Genomic DNA, 15,637 nt, shown 5'->3' with positions numbered 1-15,637 from the left:
TTTGAAGATGCATGTTGTGAACATCATTTGGCCATGTTATAGGAAGAAGAAACTTAATTTATCCATAGATTTTTATAACTCACCAAAGTTCACTTTATGTAACGCCCTCCCTTTTGTTCTGATATTTTTTAAGACTTTATCTTATTCAAAAATTGCTCCACCAGCTTTTCTTCACAAGGTATGGCTGAAGAGGGAAGGATTCCCTTGGGATACAGTCTCCGCTGGGGTATGAGGAGCCCTGGGTAATCTCAGCCTTCCTGTGTACTGGTGTGGGCACTCAGGATTCGGGCTGAGGACCTGCTAATTTTGCTGGAACTGATCTGCAATTTTGTTAGATTGGGTGTTTGCTTTCCTGGCCTTATAAAGATTGTTGGTCTCATACAATTTTTGAAAGAACCAAAGAACCAACATGAGAGGGTTCTTTTTTTTTTTTTTTTTTTTTTGCAACAAGGTCTTGCTCTGTCACCCAGGCTGGAGTGCAGTGGTGCAATCACAGCACACTGCAGCCTCCACCTTCTGGGCTCGAGTGATCCTTCCACCTTAGCCTCCCGAGTAGCTGGGACCACAGGCATGCACCACCACACCCAGCTAATTTTTTCCTTTTTTTGTAGAGGCAGGGTCTCACTATGTTGCCCAGGCTGGTCTCAAACTCCTGGGCTCAAGTGATCCCTCTGCCTTGGCCTCCCAAAGTGCTGGCATTATAGGCATGAGCCACCATGCCCAGCAGTACATGAGTCTTTTAAAAGACCAGTTACTCTTATGGCCCCGCTAAGAGTTAGGAGTGTTTGGTAATAACGAGTCTGAATTTACACGGGGAAAAAGATTTGTTTTATTTTTTTCCCAATGGGTTCAATTGTGGGCATTTTTTGCTGTAGAAGATGTAACAACTCTATTCTCACATGAAAGCCATGATGGATCATAAAGTTTGCAAGCCTGGCTCAAAGATCACAAGACAATGGGTGAGGAAATTAGACAATAGGTCATTTCGATAATTTTTTCAATCAATGTCATATCCTACCAATGCAGAGGGACATAAAGAAATATGGTTGAGAAACTGGATAGCATAAAATTTGCTGGTGTCTTCCACTCAAGGATCATCTCTTTACTGCCCAAACATAGATCAGCCTTTCTCTGGATGTCAAACTATTGCACTTATCACAACTTCACTCACAGCAAGTATAACTAGATAATTATGTGTATAATTATTGGTAAGTCTTTCTCATTAAATGCTATGTTCCTTGAGGATGGGGAACATGATTGTCTTGCTGCCACAGACTCAATACCAGGCAGACAGTCGATAATGCATACTTGTTGAATGAATTAATGATAATAAATTAGGTGGAAGCAAAATCACCCTGCAGTTCCTTCAAGCTATATGTGCATGAAGTTGAATTTAACTTATCTTCTACCCCCATGTCCTTCAAATCTTTTTTTTCTGTATTTATTAACATGGTTAATAGCATTATAATTTTTTGGTCTTCTAAGTTAGAAAGCTCAGAGCCATACTACATTCCAGGTCTTCCCCAATCTATGCCTAATTGACCTTCAAATATTTTTCATTTTGCTTTACACAGTTTCTAGATTTGTATTCTTCTCTCCCTTTATAATACCATGATCTTAATCTAGCTTTTATAATCTATTATCTGAAGCACTGCAACAGTCACTGGATGGAACTGTTAGCCATTAATTTCCACCCATTTCAGTCTATATGATGCCATTGGTAGTATCTTCCAAAACATTTGTGTGTGGACACATTTCTGCTTATCATATTTTCATTGATTCTGTATTAACTAAAACATAGTTTTACATCACTTAAAGAGTGGTCCTCAGTGGGAATGAGACTGTTCCCTAGGGATATTTGCTAATGTGTAGGGACATTCTTGGTTGTCCCAGAGATTAGAAGTACTACTGGCTTTTATTGGGCAGGGACCGGGGAGGTTAGATCCTGCAGTGCTTGAACAGTCTTTCTCAACAAAATATTGTTCCACATCCTGCACAACTTTCAAATGTCTCCCTAGCAATTAATATAGGTGAAAATCTATTTCAGCATATAAACAAGAATTTTCTAGAAATGGAAGTATTGTGTAAATTGAGGGAAGCATATACTTTTCTTTTGTTCAGAGTTTTACAAAATTTGTTAGCTATTTTGGAGAATCTTGCCACTGTCGGTAGATGCTGCTTGGGATATTTGAGTTGCCAAAAATGTACCTGCATTGTGGCTGTCACATTTATGGCATGTAACTATAAATAGATGCAAGCATCTGACTGCTTCAGGTATTCTAGTATAGCTGTGCCTGAGCATTGACATACTGAAACACATACTATTTTATTACAAATTACTTTTTTCTCATTTCTCTTATAAAGATATAATGTTAAATATTATATTGATTATTTTTGAAACTCTGCATAGGTTAGTTTTGTTATACATGAATTTCATTTCAGGGGAGTAATAGGAGCAGATATTTGTTAATAGTAAGAATTGTTGCGTTTAAAACTATATGTGATAAAAGAGCTTAGATTTATTCACATTATACTCAGGTGAGCAAAGATGAGCAAAGAAAATGGAATTTCTTTATTTTCTCTAGGGCTGATCCTATATTTCCCATAAGCCCTCACTTACTGTGTGGTGGGTAAAAATGTTGTTCTAAATCTGTGGACATAATCTAGTAAAACAATTTTAAATATCTCTTTGGATTAATGTGTAGTCACTTAAGGTAGCATGCTTAGTTTCTCAGGTTTCTTCTCTCTCCACTATTCCTCTCCAAGAGTCTCTAAGGTGGGAGGAGAAGGTTGTGCACTTCACACAGCCTTTGGTAGTGAGGAAAGAAGTTCCTCGCTCCCTGTGTAGTTGAACCCATCATAGGTAACACTTGGCTTTTTTTTTTTTTTTTTTGAATGCCATTTTTATGCTGCAGATGACCTGTAGACTGATCTCCAATCTCCAATTCTAAATTCTTCTTCTCTAGACTTGTGTATCTTTCTCCTAACTTGGTATCTCCTCCTGGATTCATTAGCATCTCAAACTTAACACAGACAAGGCAAAACTCTTGACTCCTCTGCATCTCATTTTCTACCAAGCCTTCCATGTCAGTAAAGGTCACTGTATCCCATTGCCCATGACAACAACGCAAACCCACAGTCTCTAGTCCCTTCTTTTTTTTTTTTTTTTTTTTATGTGGAACAGAATCTCACTCTGTCACCCAGGCTGGAGTGCAGTGTCACCATCTCAGCTCACTACAACCTATGCCTTCCAGGCTCAACAGAGTCTCCCGCCTCAACCTTCAGAGTAGCTGAGATTACAGGCATGGGCCACCACACTCAGCTAATTTTCGTATTTGTAGTAGAGAAGGGGTTTTGCCATGTTGGCCGGGCTGTTCTTGAACTCCTGACCTCAGGTGATCTGCCTGCCTTGGCAAAGTGCTGGGATTACATGCATGAGCCACCACGCCTGGCTAATTTGTTGTTGTTGTTGTTTTGAGACCGAGTTTCACTCTTGTTGCCCAGGCTGGAGTGCAATGGCAAGATCTCGGCTCGCCGCAACCTCTGCCTCCCATTTCAAGCGATTTGCCTGCCTCAACCTCCCAAGTAGCTGGGATTACAGGCATGTGTCACCACACCTGGCTAATGTTGTATATTTGGTAGAGATGGGGTTTCTCCATGTTGGTCAGGCTGGTCTCAAACTCCTGACCTCAGGTGATACACCCGCCTTGGCCTCCCAAAGTGCTGGGATTACAGGCATGAGCCACTGCACCCGGCCTTGGCTAATTTTCCTAAAATTTTTTTGTAGAGATAGGTGTTGCTATGTTGCCCAAGCTGGTCTCAAACACCTGGCCTCAAGTAATCCTCCCTCCTTGGCCTCCCAAAGTGCTGAGATTATAGATGTGAACCACTGTACCCAGCCTATAATTATTTCTTTACCACTAGTTTGTTCAGTCCTTTAATAGCAGGGGTACGGTTTCTCCCATCATTTTGCCATCAGCCCCTAGTATTCTGGTGAAACCTATCTCCTCTGTTATTATTTAATATAGATAGCAGAACAAATGTAACCTTATTTAGGAAAAGATTACTGAATTCCTGCAATAATATAATTTTTCCTTTAATTTGCTATGTAAAAATGTGAAAGCAACAAAGAATAAGAAGAAAGATAGTTTTATAAATAAAAAATTACCTCTTTTTATGCAAAGGATAAATAATTCATGTTAGGAAAAAACATCGTGATGAATTTTTAAAAATTCACCATTCCATACAAACTTCAAAAAGAATTATAAACTAATATTTTAAAAGTCTCAAATATTCTATTCTATATTAATAAACAATCATAATGTTTTCGATAAAATATTCCAATTATGCTTCAATGAATGAATATACGAAACTAGATTAAGAAAGGAAAAATCAATATAATAACTAATTGTACAATGTAAACATCAATTAACAACAAAATAAAAGGTTTTGTTTTATGAAAACAGATAACATGCCCATAGAATTATATCCTATTTTCTTTCCTTCGTTTTCTTCTTTCATAATGAAATAAAAGCAGGACTTTAACACAAGTAGGAAAAAGTACGTCAAAACAATGAATGGGAAAGTCATTACTCAAGGGAAGGCTATGTTCTCAAGAGTTTGTTAAAGCAGGAGCCTGGAGACATTGACTTTTCTTTGATGCCCTGTGCTTCTTTGTTCAACCAAAGCATTTTTGCTGTAACCCACCCCTATTGTGGTCTTGAGGCTGTTATTTTTTTATTTGAGCTTTTGAATCTGAACATATTGCGTTTTTACCTTTGTAAAATTCAGCAACTGTAAGAGGTAGCATTTTATTTAAGAGACTTGAAAGCATGGCCTGCAAAATATTTAGGTTTTTCACATAGATATATGTAGTGGATTAGATAAAGTTCCCCCCAAATTCGTGTTCACCCAGAACCTCAAAATGTAACCTTATTTGAAAGGGTCCTTGCAGATGTAATTAGTTAAGGATCCCAAGATCAGATCATACTGGATTAGGATGGATCCTAAATCCAATGATAAGTGATTTTATAAGAAAATGTGAAGATGCATAAAGACACAGAGAGGAAACCTATGTAAAGAGGAAGGCAGAGATTGGAGTGATGCAGCTACAAGCCAAGGAATGCCATGGATTGCTGAAAGTCACCAGAAGCTGGGAGAGGCAAGCAACGGTTCTTCCCTAGAGCCTCCAGGAAAAACATGGCCCTGTTGACACCTTGATTTCGGAATTCTAGCTTCCAAAACTGTAAGAAAATAAATTTATGTTTTTTAAGCCACCAAGTTTGTCGTAATGTTACAGCAACCCTAAGAAACTAATATAGTGGAGTAGATAATTCTTAGTCCCTACGTTATCTTAGAAAGCAGAGAGGCTAAGGGATTTTGTAGGGAAGAAGAACTCTTCTTTCTATGAACTTTCCCATCACTGTTCATAGCAATATAGTCCTCTTGTTTTTCTTCCTCTTATTGTTATCCGATATATAGATGACTGTCCCTGGTGAATTATAGAGTCTTTCGAAAACATCCCTGAAGTCATCTTGAACTGGATAATATCCGAGGACTGAATAAGTGGGAGTTCCTCAAGTTTTGCTTAACTGTTTTCAGAGATACATAAATGCTACAGTCTATGACTACTGTGTACAGTAGGGTAGGTTGTATACTTCACAACTCTAGGTTGTGCTATAATTGACATTTATATCAATGTCAATATGCAGAAGAGTCAAACAGTGCACAGTGTGAACAGACATATAGTGGATGTTATTTATAAATATATATTCATCTAAAAGCATTATTGAGTTAATAGCAATTATTTGTTAAATATTTTTCTCCATGATTGGATTTTTAAATTATGACTATGATCTTGTAGGTGACTATGAGTTTCTTAAAAAGATGTCCTTACACAGAAAATATTTGTTGACTTTGCTACCCTAATAAGGGCAGAATCAGGGAATCCTTTTTATCTGTCCCCATCATTTGTTACCCATATCAATCAGTCCCAAAACTTTGCCCATTCCTTCTTTATAACATTCCTTAAATACTGTCTGTCTTCTGCATAATAACCACTTTACTCCAGGTGTTCAGGACCTCTGGCTAGAATAACTATAATCAAACTCCTATATTAATTTTGTTTTCCATCTCTTGACTCCTGTTTATTCCTAGCAGAGTTGCAGATTAATCTTTGCAAAAGTAATTTTTTATTGGGTCAATTCTCTGGTCAGGAACTCTCACTGACTTACTTTTACTTGTAGAATTAAATCCAAGTTTCTCAGTCTTTCATTCAAACCTCTGTTTACTTATTCTGTCTGATCTCTCTTTTTTTGCCAGTTCCTATCACGGCTCTTTTGAAGTTGGTGAAATGACTTCACAATAATGTTAAATAGCAGCAGAGAAATTTTGATTTCCCTCTATTGCTTCCCATTTCCATCTTTTGGCCTGTCATCCCTTCAAAGGAAGTTCTAAAAAGAAGATACCTGAGGTAAGAAAGAAGATCTGGCTCAAAGTTATTTATTCATTTATAGCTTTAGAGAACCTGTTTTATAAAGACATTGGAAAAGAAAAAAAATGTAACGAAAGTAATTCTTCTTTGTGAGAGCTGATAATACGATACAGTTATTAAAGAAGCAAAAAACTGACAGTTACATATTTATTAGTAGTAATCAATTATTATTATTTTTTTTTTAGAGACAAGGTCTGGCTCTGTTGTCCAGGCTGGAGTTCAGTGGCACAATCATAGCTCACTCAGCCTCACGGTAGCTGGGATTACAGGCGTGTGTAACTGTGCCCGGCCCCATCAGTTATTACATTTGATCACAAAATATAGTGATAACAAAACAATTAATTAAAATTAGATTTCAAGAAACTTCTCATCCAAATTGCATATTGTAGCTTAACTTTAAGAACTTATTTTTAGGCTGGGTGTGATGGCTCATACCTGTATTCCTAGCACTTTGGGAGGCTGAGGTGGGAGGATTGCTTCAATCCAGGAGTTCAAGACCAGGCTAGCCCACATGGTAAAACCCCATAAAAAAAAATACAAAAATTGGCTGCGTGTGGTGGCTCACACCTATAATCCCAGCACTTTGGGAGGCCGAGATGGGCAGATCACAAGGTCAGTAGTTCGAGACCAGCCTGGCCAACATAGTGAAACCCTGTCTCTACTAAAAATACAAAAAAATTAGCTGGGCATGGTGTTGGGTGCCTGTAATCCCAGCTACTTGGGAGGCTGAGGCGAGGAGAATTGCTTGAACCTGGGAGGCAGAGGTTGTAGTGAGCCGAGATCACGCCATTGCACTCCAGCCCAGGTGACGGTGCGAGACTCTGTCTCAAACAAACAAACACAAAAATTAGCCGGGTGTGATGGCACACAACCGTAGTCCTAGCTACTAGGAAGGCTGAGGTGGGACGATCACCTGAGGCCCGAAAGTTGAGGTTGCAATGAGCCATGATTATGCCACTACACTTCAGCTTGGGCAACAGAGTGACAGCCTGTCTAAAAAAAAAACGCTTATTTTAAAAACATTAAAAACGTTCTGATTTCTTATGTAACCATAATTTTGAAAGTATTATTGTCATTTTCCAATAATTATTACACTAACAAGTAAAAATCAGTCTTTTCCTTTTATATCTCAAGTGAAAACAGATCTTTACATTAAAAAATATTTGTAGCAGTTCTTCTAAGGCGAACTGGAAGGTTATTTTTCTTTCTTTTTTTTTTAAATCAGGCAGCATCCTGAGCCAGAGTAGGTTCAGAGAGACTCCAGGCTAATTGAGTATTAATTAAAATTCTGTTGCTAATAATCCATACTTTCTATATTAATAGTGAAGTTTATTATACATGAAATGTTACTCATAGATGTCATTCATTACTTAATAAATGAAACTTCACACTTACAAAATTGACAAAATAGGGAGCTAACACATTATCTGAAGTTAAGATACTTGCTGGAGGGATACAACATGTATTAGCCACCTATCTGTTCAGGTCCTTTAACATATTTTATTTTATTTATTATTTTTTAACATTTTTAATTTTTAACATTTAAAAAGTATAAAAGGTAGGAGAATTCTATGAAGAACCTGGACATACTCAGGCAAAACAGATTCTGCAATAGAAGGAAATAATGAAAGAGTAGATCATGAAGTAGAGAAGGCATTGCTAAGATCTGCCCAAATGTTCAAAAACCTAAGGCAAAAATTGCTCATCACTAGGTGCCTTGCTCATCTGGAATGCTATTATCTGACGATAGCCAGCAAAGCACAATGATGATCACCATAGCAATCTTTTCCTTCTGGAAAGCTCTGGACTCAGCCAAATGGAGAATTTGTTTTGCATGGTACTATCTCCCCAATTCCGTAATTAAAATAACAAATAGCATTTTGCCAAATTAGCTTTTCAGACAGTTTTATAGAATCCCATCTGTTCTTAAAGAGTCGGGTACCTGAATAATCATTTTAATACTCTTTTAATACAGTTGCTGGAAAAATAATAATTGTGTTTTGGCTGCAACAGTCCACATTTATTAATTGAAGCTGCAATTCTACTACTGACATTGGCAGAGTCAGTAGTAAAAAAAAAAACCCATATGTTATTTAGGCTGCTTCTGAATATCTGCTTTTTTTTCCTCTTTAGTGTTTATCCACTTGGAGCTGAATGAAGTGTAAAGGCCAAATGAGAATCTGACAGTTATTCAACCAGAAAATGTCAACAAATCGGGAAGTTTTCATCTAGAAAACTTTGCCCAGAAATAGATGTTAGAAATAATGGCACAAAATAAAGGTTAGAAGAAGCATGAAATGAGATTGGACATCAAAAATTGACATGTACACCTATATACATTGTTTTATTCCTTGTGAAAATGTCGGGAATGTCATCATTTATTATTGGCTACATGTTAACAACTCAGGGTAACCTATCACAGTAGCAGAGATAAAAAGTACTCACCCTAGCCTTGGGAGGTGGAAGTAATGGTCAGGAAAGTAGTGTATAAAAATGGTGAGAGAAAACAAACCATGGAGATGAGGGATGGGTAAGAGACAGATGAGAAACTCTCTCTTGCAAACTACATATGATCTCAAGTCTATGTGAAACAATATTCCCATATATTCTCTGACCGGGGATGCACCAGAAATGGGCCCATTGAAAACCAGTAAGAAAAAAATTACCAACTTCAGCTACTCTTTTGCAATAATGCATGTTATATGGTAGAAATCTGAACTAAGCATGCATCTGCTTACAAAGCCCTAAAGCATATAAAATCCATAATAATATTACCATTCCATAACAAAAACATGGCCCGGCGCAGTGGCTAACACCTGTAATCCTAGCACTTTAGGGCTGAGACGGGAGGATCTCTTGAGCACAGGAGTTCAAGACCAGCCTGGGCAACAAAGTGAGACCCTGTCTCTATAAAAAATTTAAAAAATTAGCCAGACATGGTGTCATGCCATTTTGTCATAATCCCAGCTACAAAGGAGGCTGAGGCAGGAGGATCACGTGAGCCCAGGACGTCAAGGCTAGTTAGCTGTGTTTGTACCACTGTACTCCAGACTGGGTGAGAGAACAAGACCCTGTCTCAAAAACAAAAACAAACAGAAAAACAAAAACATGACAACTACCACCAATTCTAAATTGGACGTAATGCAGTTATTGAGCATCTTAATGATGTCTATTTCCACAAAATATTACAGTAGCATTTCCTGCATGATAGTGTTGCCTATATTGGGCAGGTTTATGAAAGTTTTATCTTACTCTCTTTTATGGAAGGCCAGGTTTGGGTGCTAGTTAAGCAGACAGATGGACTACAGGTTAGATCATGCGATGGTTACCTGAAGTACTAGGAGGAACAGGAGCCAGAGTGAAAGCAAGTGGAGTCTCAGAGAATTGAAAATAAAAACCAGGAAAATCAAATTTGTTATCCCTTTCAAGAGATAACCCTAGGCCAGGAATGGGAGACAGGCCCTGGAGACAAAAGTTCAGGGCCACTAGTGTAGGGATCACTTATAAGATGGCACTGGTATTGAAGAAGATTCTCTTGCTTAATTTAAATTATTAATTTTATAGAAAATAGGCACATGATAAAAAATTAAACAAGTACATAGAACTGTGAAATGAAATGTGAAGTCTCCCACCCCTGTCTCATTTCTACTTCCACTCTCCAAATCATCGTTACTAGTTTCTTATATATCCTCCCAGAAACTTTCTATCCACGTGGAAATATGGAATTTTTACTTTAAAAATTATTATATTTATGATGAAGTTATATTAAAGTGTAAATGTAAGTCAGATAATACCTCAACAAACAAAGCAAACACACACACACACACACACACACACACACACACACACACACAAAACCCATGAAGAGTTCCCCAATGAAAATCTACAAAATAAGCATAGTCCTGAGAATCAAAATCCAAGCAGAATGGAGCATTCATTACTGATCATTTTTTATTATGTTCAATGAAAATTATAGGGAACAAACCAGTTAATTGAAACCAGATATAAAGACATTAAATATCCTTAAAGCAAACACGCATGTGCCTTTTAAATTCTTTTAAATAACAATGGAATCATGCTATAAGCTGCTTTTGTACCAAGCTTTATTTTCTTTAACAATGTTGTTTTTGGAGAATTCCATATCAGCCTATATAGATTTATCTTAAACTTCTTGATTACTGAACCATTTCTGTTATATAGATTTGCTGCAATTTCTACAACCAGTTCAATATTAGTGAACACTGAGCTAATTGCAATTTTCGCTTTCAAACAATGTTGCAATAAATAATTTTACATTTTTTTTGCACATTTGTGTGAGTATATCTGTATAAGTTCCTTTTAAATGCAATTACTGTGTCAATTTTTTTTTTTTAAGACAGGGTCCTGCTCTGTCACCTGGGCTGGAATGCAGTGACTGGATCTCGGCTCACTGCAACCTCCACCTCCTGGGCTCAAATTATCCTCCCACCTCGGCCTCCCAAAGTGGTAGAATTACAGGCATGCGCCTCTGCGCCCTGCTGGCCTACTGTGTCCATTTTAACACTTAAAATTTAAAATTCTAACAGGCCAGGTGTGGTGGCTCATGCCTGTAATCCCAACACTTGGGAGGCCAAGGTGAGAGGATCTCTTGAACCCAGGAGTTCAAGACCAGCCTAGGCAACATAGTGAGACCCTGTTTCTACAGAAAATAAAAAATTAGCCAGGTATGGTGTTGCATGCCTATGGTCCCAGCTACTCAGGAGGCTAAGGTGGAAGGATTGCTTGAGCCCAGGAGGTTGCAGCTGCAGTGAGCCATGATCACACCACTGCATCCGCGCCTGAGCTGGAGTGAGACACTGTTTCAAAGAAAAAAAAAATTGCCTGGGCCTGGGGTGGCTGATGCCATTAATGCCAGCACTTTCAGCAGCGGAGATTGGGGGGATGGTTTGAGGCCAGGAATTTGAGACTAGCCTGGGAAACATAGTGAAACCCGCTCTCTACAAAAAATACAAAGATTAGCCAGGCATGGTGGTACATGACTGTAGTTCCAGCTACTTGGGAGACTGAGGTAGGAGAACCACCTGAACCCGGAGAGGTTGAGGCTGCAGTGAGCCATGATCACACTACTGCCCTCCAGCCTCAGTGACAGAGTGAGACCTTGTCAATAACGACAAAAAAACTAGATAGATTAGATAGATAGATGATAGATTGATAGATAGATAGATAGATAGATAGATAGATAGATAGATAGATAGATAGATAGATAGATAGACAGACATTAACAACTTGTCCTTCAAAGAAATTGTACCAATTTATATCCATTAATGCGGAGGAATGTGCCTGTTTCCCAAAAATTTCCCCATGACGGGGTATTTCAACTTCCAATTCTTTGCTAATGTCCTAAGTGAGAAAGGTGGTATATCAATTTTTAAAAGTCTTTCGAATTAATAGCAACTGGTTGATTATTTTTTAATAAGATTCTCAGCTATTTTTATTCCTTTTTTAAAATAGAGGAGTAAGATAGACCGCATCCATCTTCTCTCAAAACCATCCTATGGTTTTCCATTTTATCCAAAGTAATATTCATAGTTCTTACTGTGTTCTACAAGACCCTAAAAGACCAGCTCTTGGCATTCTCTCTGACCTTATCTTTCAATCCCACTCTTTCTCCCTCTGCTCCAACTATATTGGTTTTCTCACTATTCTTCAAGCATGTCAGACATGTTCATGTCTTAGGTTCTTTGCTCTTGCTGTTCCCTCTGCCTGGAATTCTTCCTCTGTAGCAGCATGGCTCACTCACTTCAGCTCACTGCTCAGGTGCCAACTTTTCAGAGAGCTCTTACCTTACCATCCCACTGAAAGTTGCCTATGCCTCCTTCATTCTGTCTCTTCTCACCCACCTTTATTCTTCTTCATAACACTCTACCTGAAATGTTATTCATATATCAGTGGTTGTCAACAGGGGAGAGAGGTATTTGGCAATATCTAAAAATATGTTTGGTTTTCACAAATGGGGAGGGTGATTGCTACTGTGGGCATCTAGTGGGTAGAGGCCAGGGATGCTGTTAAACATCCTACAATGCACAGGACAGGCTCTCACGCAAAGAATTATCCATTCTTAAATGTCGGTACTGCAGAGGTTGAGAAACTCTGCTATACATTCTTGTTGGTTTATTGTCTGCCTACACTCTGCCAGCAGTGATGATACCTAAAATATTTAACAACTAAAAGGGGCATGGGCATTGACCAATAAGAGTAAGCACAAGTCATAAGCAACTAGTATGGCTATACAACTGTTCACCAGCTAACTGTCAGCCTTCCTACTAGAATTAAGACTCATGAAGGAGACTTTTTCTGTGCCTGTGTCATTTCTTAGTGAAGTAAAGTATTTTAAATTGATCTACAGGTCTATAGACAGTGCCATTTATTTTGTCTATTTGATTGCCTTTTTTCTTATTGATTAGCAAGTCTTATTTGTGTATTAAAGAAATTAAAATTTTATTGTCATATGTTGCAAATAATGCTTTCTTCAGGTGGTTTGTTGTATTTTGTCTTTGTGGTAAGACTCTTTTTCTTACAGGACTTAGTCTTACAGGAGATCTTAGTTTTCATGCAGTCAAATGTAATCTATTCCTTAACGACTTCGGATTTTCAGTCTTCCTATAAAAAGCCTCCTAGTCTAAGATTGTTAAAAAAAATCCTCTGTTTTTTCTTTTAGTTCTCTTATGATTTCATTTTTACAATCAAGTATTTATATATCTGGGTTTTATTTTGAGAGCTTTCTAAATTGCTAGCCCAGTTTTTCAATATTGGTTTTTTGAACAACTGATTTTTCTCTCAGTAATTTAAGGAGATATATTTATTAATGCACTGAATTCCCATTTGTTTTTGAGCTTACTTCTGAATTCTTTAGTTTCACAGATCTGCCTGTTCTTTGGCTATTAATAACATTCATTAATATTAAAGCTTTATACATATTAATACCAGATAGAAATATTTTCCCCACATTAATTTTCTTTTTAAGAAATTTTCTGGCTCTATTCATATATTTATTTTTATAGGTGAGCTCTTGTATTGCTTTTGCAAATCAAAAAATAAAAGAAGACAACTCTTTGGAATTTTGCTAGGGATTACATTGAATCAACTTACTAAATTTTGGGAGAATTTTCATGTTTATAAGATTGGTCTTTCTATACCAGATCAAAACATACCTCCATTTATTTAAAGTTTTAAAAATTCCCTAATTTTTTCTCCAAGTAGATTCTCAATTTTTACTCCTAAGTATTTTAGTTATGAAATCTGATTTTGTAAATGGGATGCTTTCTTTCATTTTATTTTCCAACACATTTTTGTCCAGAGGGTTTTTTGTTTTTTTTTGTTTTTGACTGGGTACCAGGCACATAAGGAATAGAAGTGTGAAACTGATTTAAAAGCACAGAGTTAAGACATCAGTTAGAGTTTCTGGGCTATATTTGGTCTTTTTTTTTTTTTTTTTTTTTTTTGGTCTAGCTCTTATCCTACTTCCCAGTTCCCCATTCCAAAACTAAGAATGCCTTCTCTAATTATTCAGCCAATCTTGTATCTCAGCATCTTTCCCAATTAGCCAACTTCCTACTGGCCACCTAAATCTTTGAGATTTGTAAAACAGGCTACATTGTTGTGTTTTTGGTTTGTTTGTTTGTTTGTTTTGAGAGGCAGTTTCACTCTCGTTGCCCAGGCTGGAGTGCAATGACGTGATCTTGGCTCACCACAACTTCCACCTCCCAAGTTTAAGCGATTCTCCTGCCTCAGCCTCCTGAGTAGCTGGGATTACAGGAATGCTCCACCATGCCTGGCTAATTTTGTATTTTTAGTAGAGATGGGGTTTCTCCGTGTTGGTCAGGCTGGTCTTGAACTCCTGACCTTAGTTGATCCACCCCCCTTGGCCTCCCAAAATCCTGGGATTACAGGCGTGAGCCACTGCACCTGGCCAAAATGGGCTACATTGTAAATCTACATACTGATTTCTATGTTTTAATTTATTATGTTTTCTAATACTTCGAGTTATGTGGATTTTTAAAAAATAAATTAACTATTTTTCTGCTCAATTTTTATGCTCCCATGGAATCCACAGAACTCTTATCTAAGTTTTGCAATATATGCAGCTTATACTCAGAGACACAGGAATACAGGGAGTCTGCCAAAACTCTAAAACCGAGCAGAGCTGGAAACCACAACTTAATTTATCAGTTTGGTCTATATCTATTAGCAATCTCCTTCTTGTATTTGCAGAAATATCAATGTCTGCCTCCTATTGCCTCCCCACAAAAAAACTGTTCATAAAAAGGAGTGAAGAGAGAGAACTGAAAATTCCATGAAGGCCTTTAACATCAAAGGTTTTCTATTATTGCACTTGGTTTTTCTACCAAGCACTTGTTCTGCAGTCTAAGGAATGCCTATTTATTACTGCTGCAATGATATCCTTTCTTTGTTCAGATCTCTTTAGCACTGCACAGTTATACCATAGTTAGGTTTCAAGTTTATACAGACACACATTTAGCCTTGAATCTCCAAAACTGACCACGTGCTAGGTTCTTAGGAATTGAAGTAGCTTAGGAACTTCCCACTTCTCACATGTGCTTTAACTGAAACTGCTTATTCTGGATGGCTAGGCTCATGAGTTGGATGGGTCTTAAGCCCAAAGCACTAGGGAGACTTCTATTTCAAAACCTTTGATGCCATTTTCCAATTAAAAATCTTGAGCAAAGCCACCTCAATCTGTCAGAAATTTTCTAACGACGTTAAACCTCAAAAGGGAATTTAGTCGTTCAGATCTTGACTCATTTTTTCCCTAAAAGGCTCCTTCATTAGTATGCAAATTTTCCATACCCTACCCTAGACGCAAGCTCTGCATACCAAGAAGTCTTGACAAACATCAGGTTATGGGACTTCCCGGCAAGAGAACAGGTGCCTGAACATCTTACACAACTAAGAGCAAAACAGAGAAAATCTCCAAGAGGACAGGCTACAGGTACGTAAAGCAGTACATGCTGCCAGCTTGTCACTCAGTGTTCTAAATTCAGCCTCACTTGGAACTCTATTATACATGCAGGCCATCAAAAATTAGAGCAGGCCAGACGGAGATGAGAGTTTTGGGAGAGAGAAATGGAAATGTGTGGAGGTAAT

Source organism: Macaca mulatta, chromosome 5, assembly GCF_049350105.2.
Source record: "Macaca mulatta isolate MMU2019108-1 chromosome 5, T2T-MMU8v2.0, whole genome shotgun sequence".
Taxonomy (NCBI): Eukaryota; Metazoa; Chordata; class Mammalia; order Primates; family Cercopithecidae; genus Macaca; species Macaca mulatta.
The sequence above is the reverse complement of the archived record's forward strand: the minus strand, read 5'-3'. Positions refer to the sequence as shown.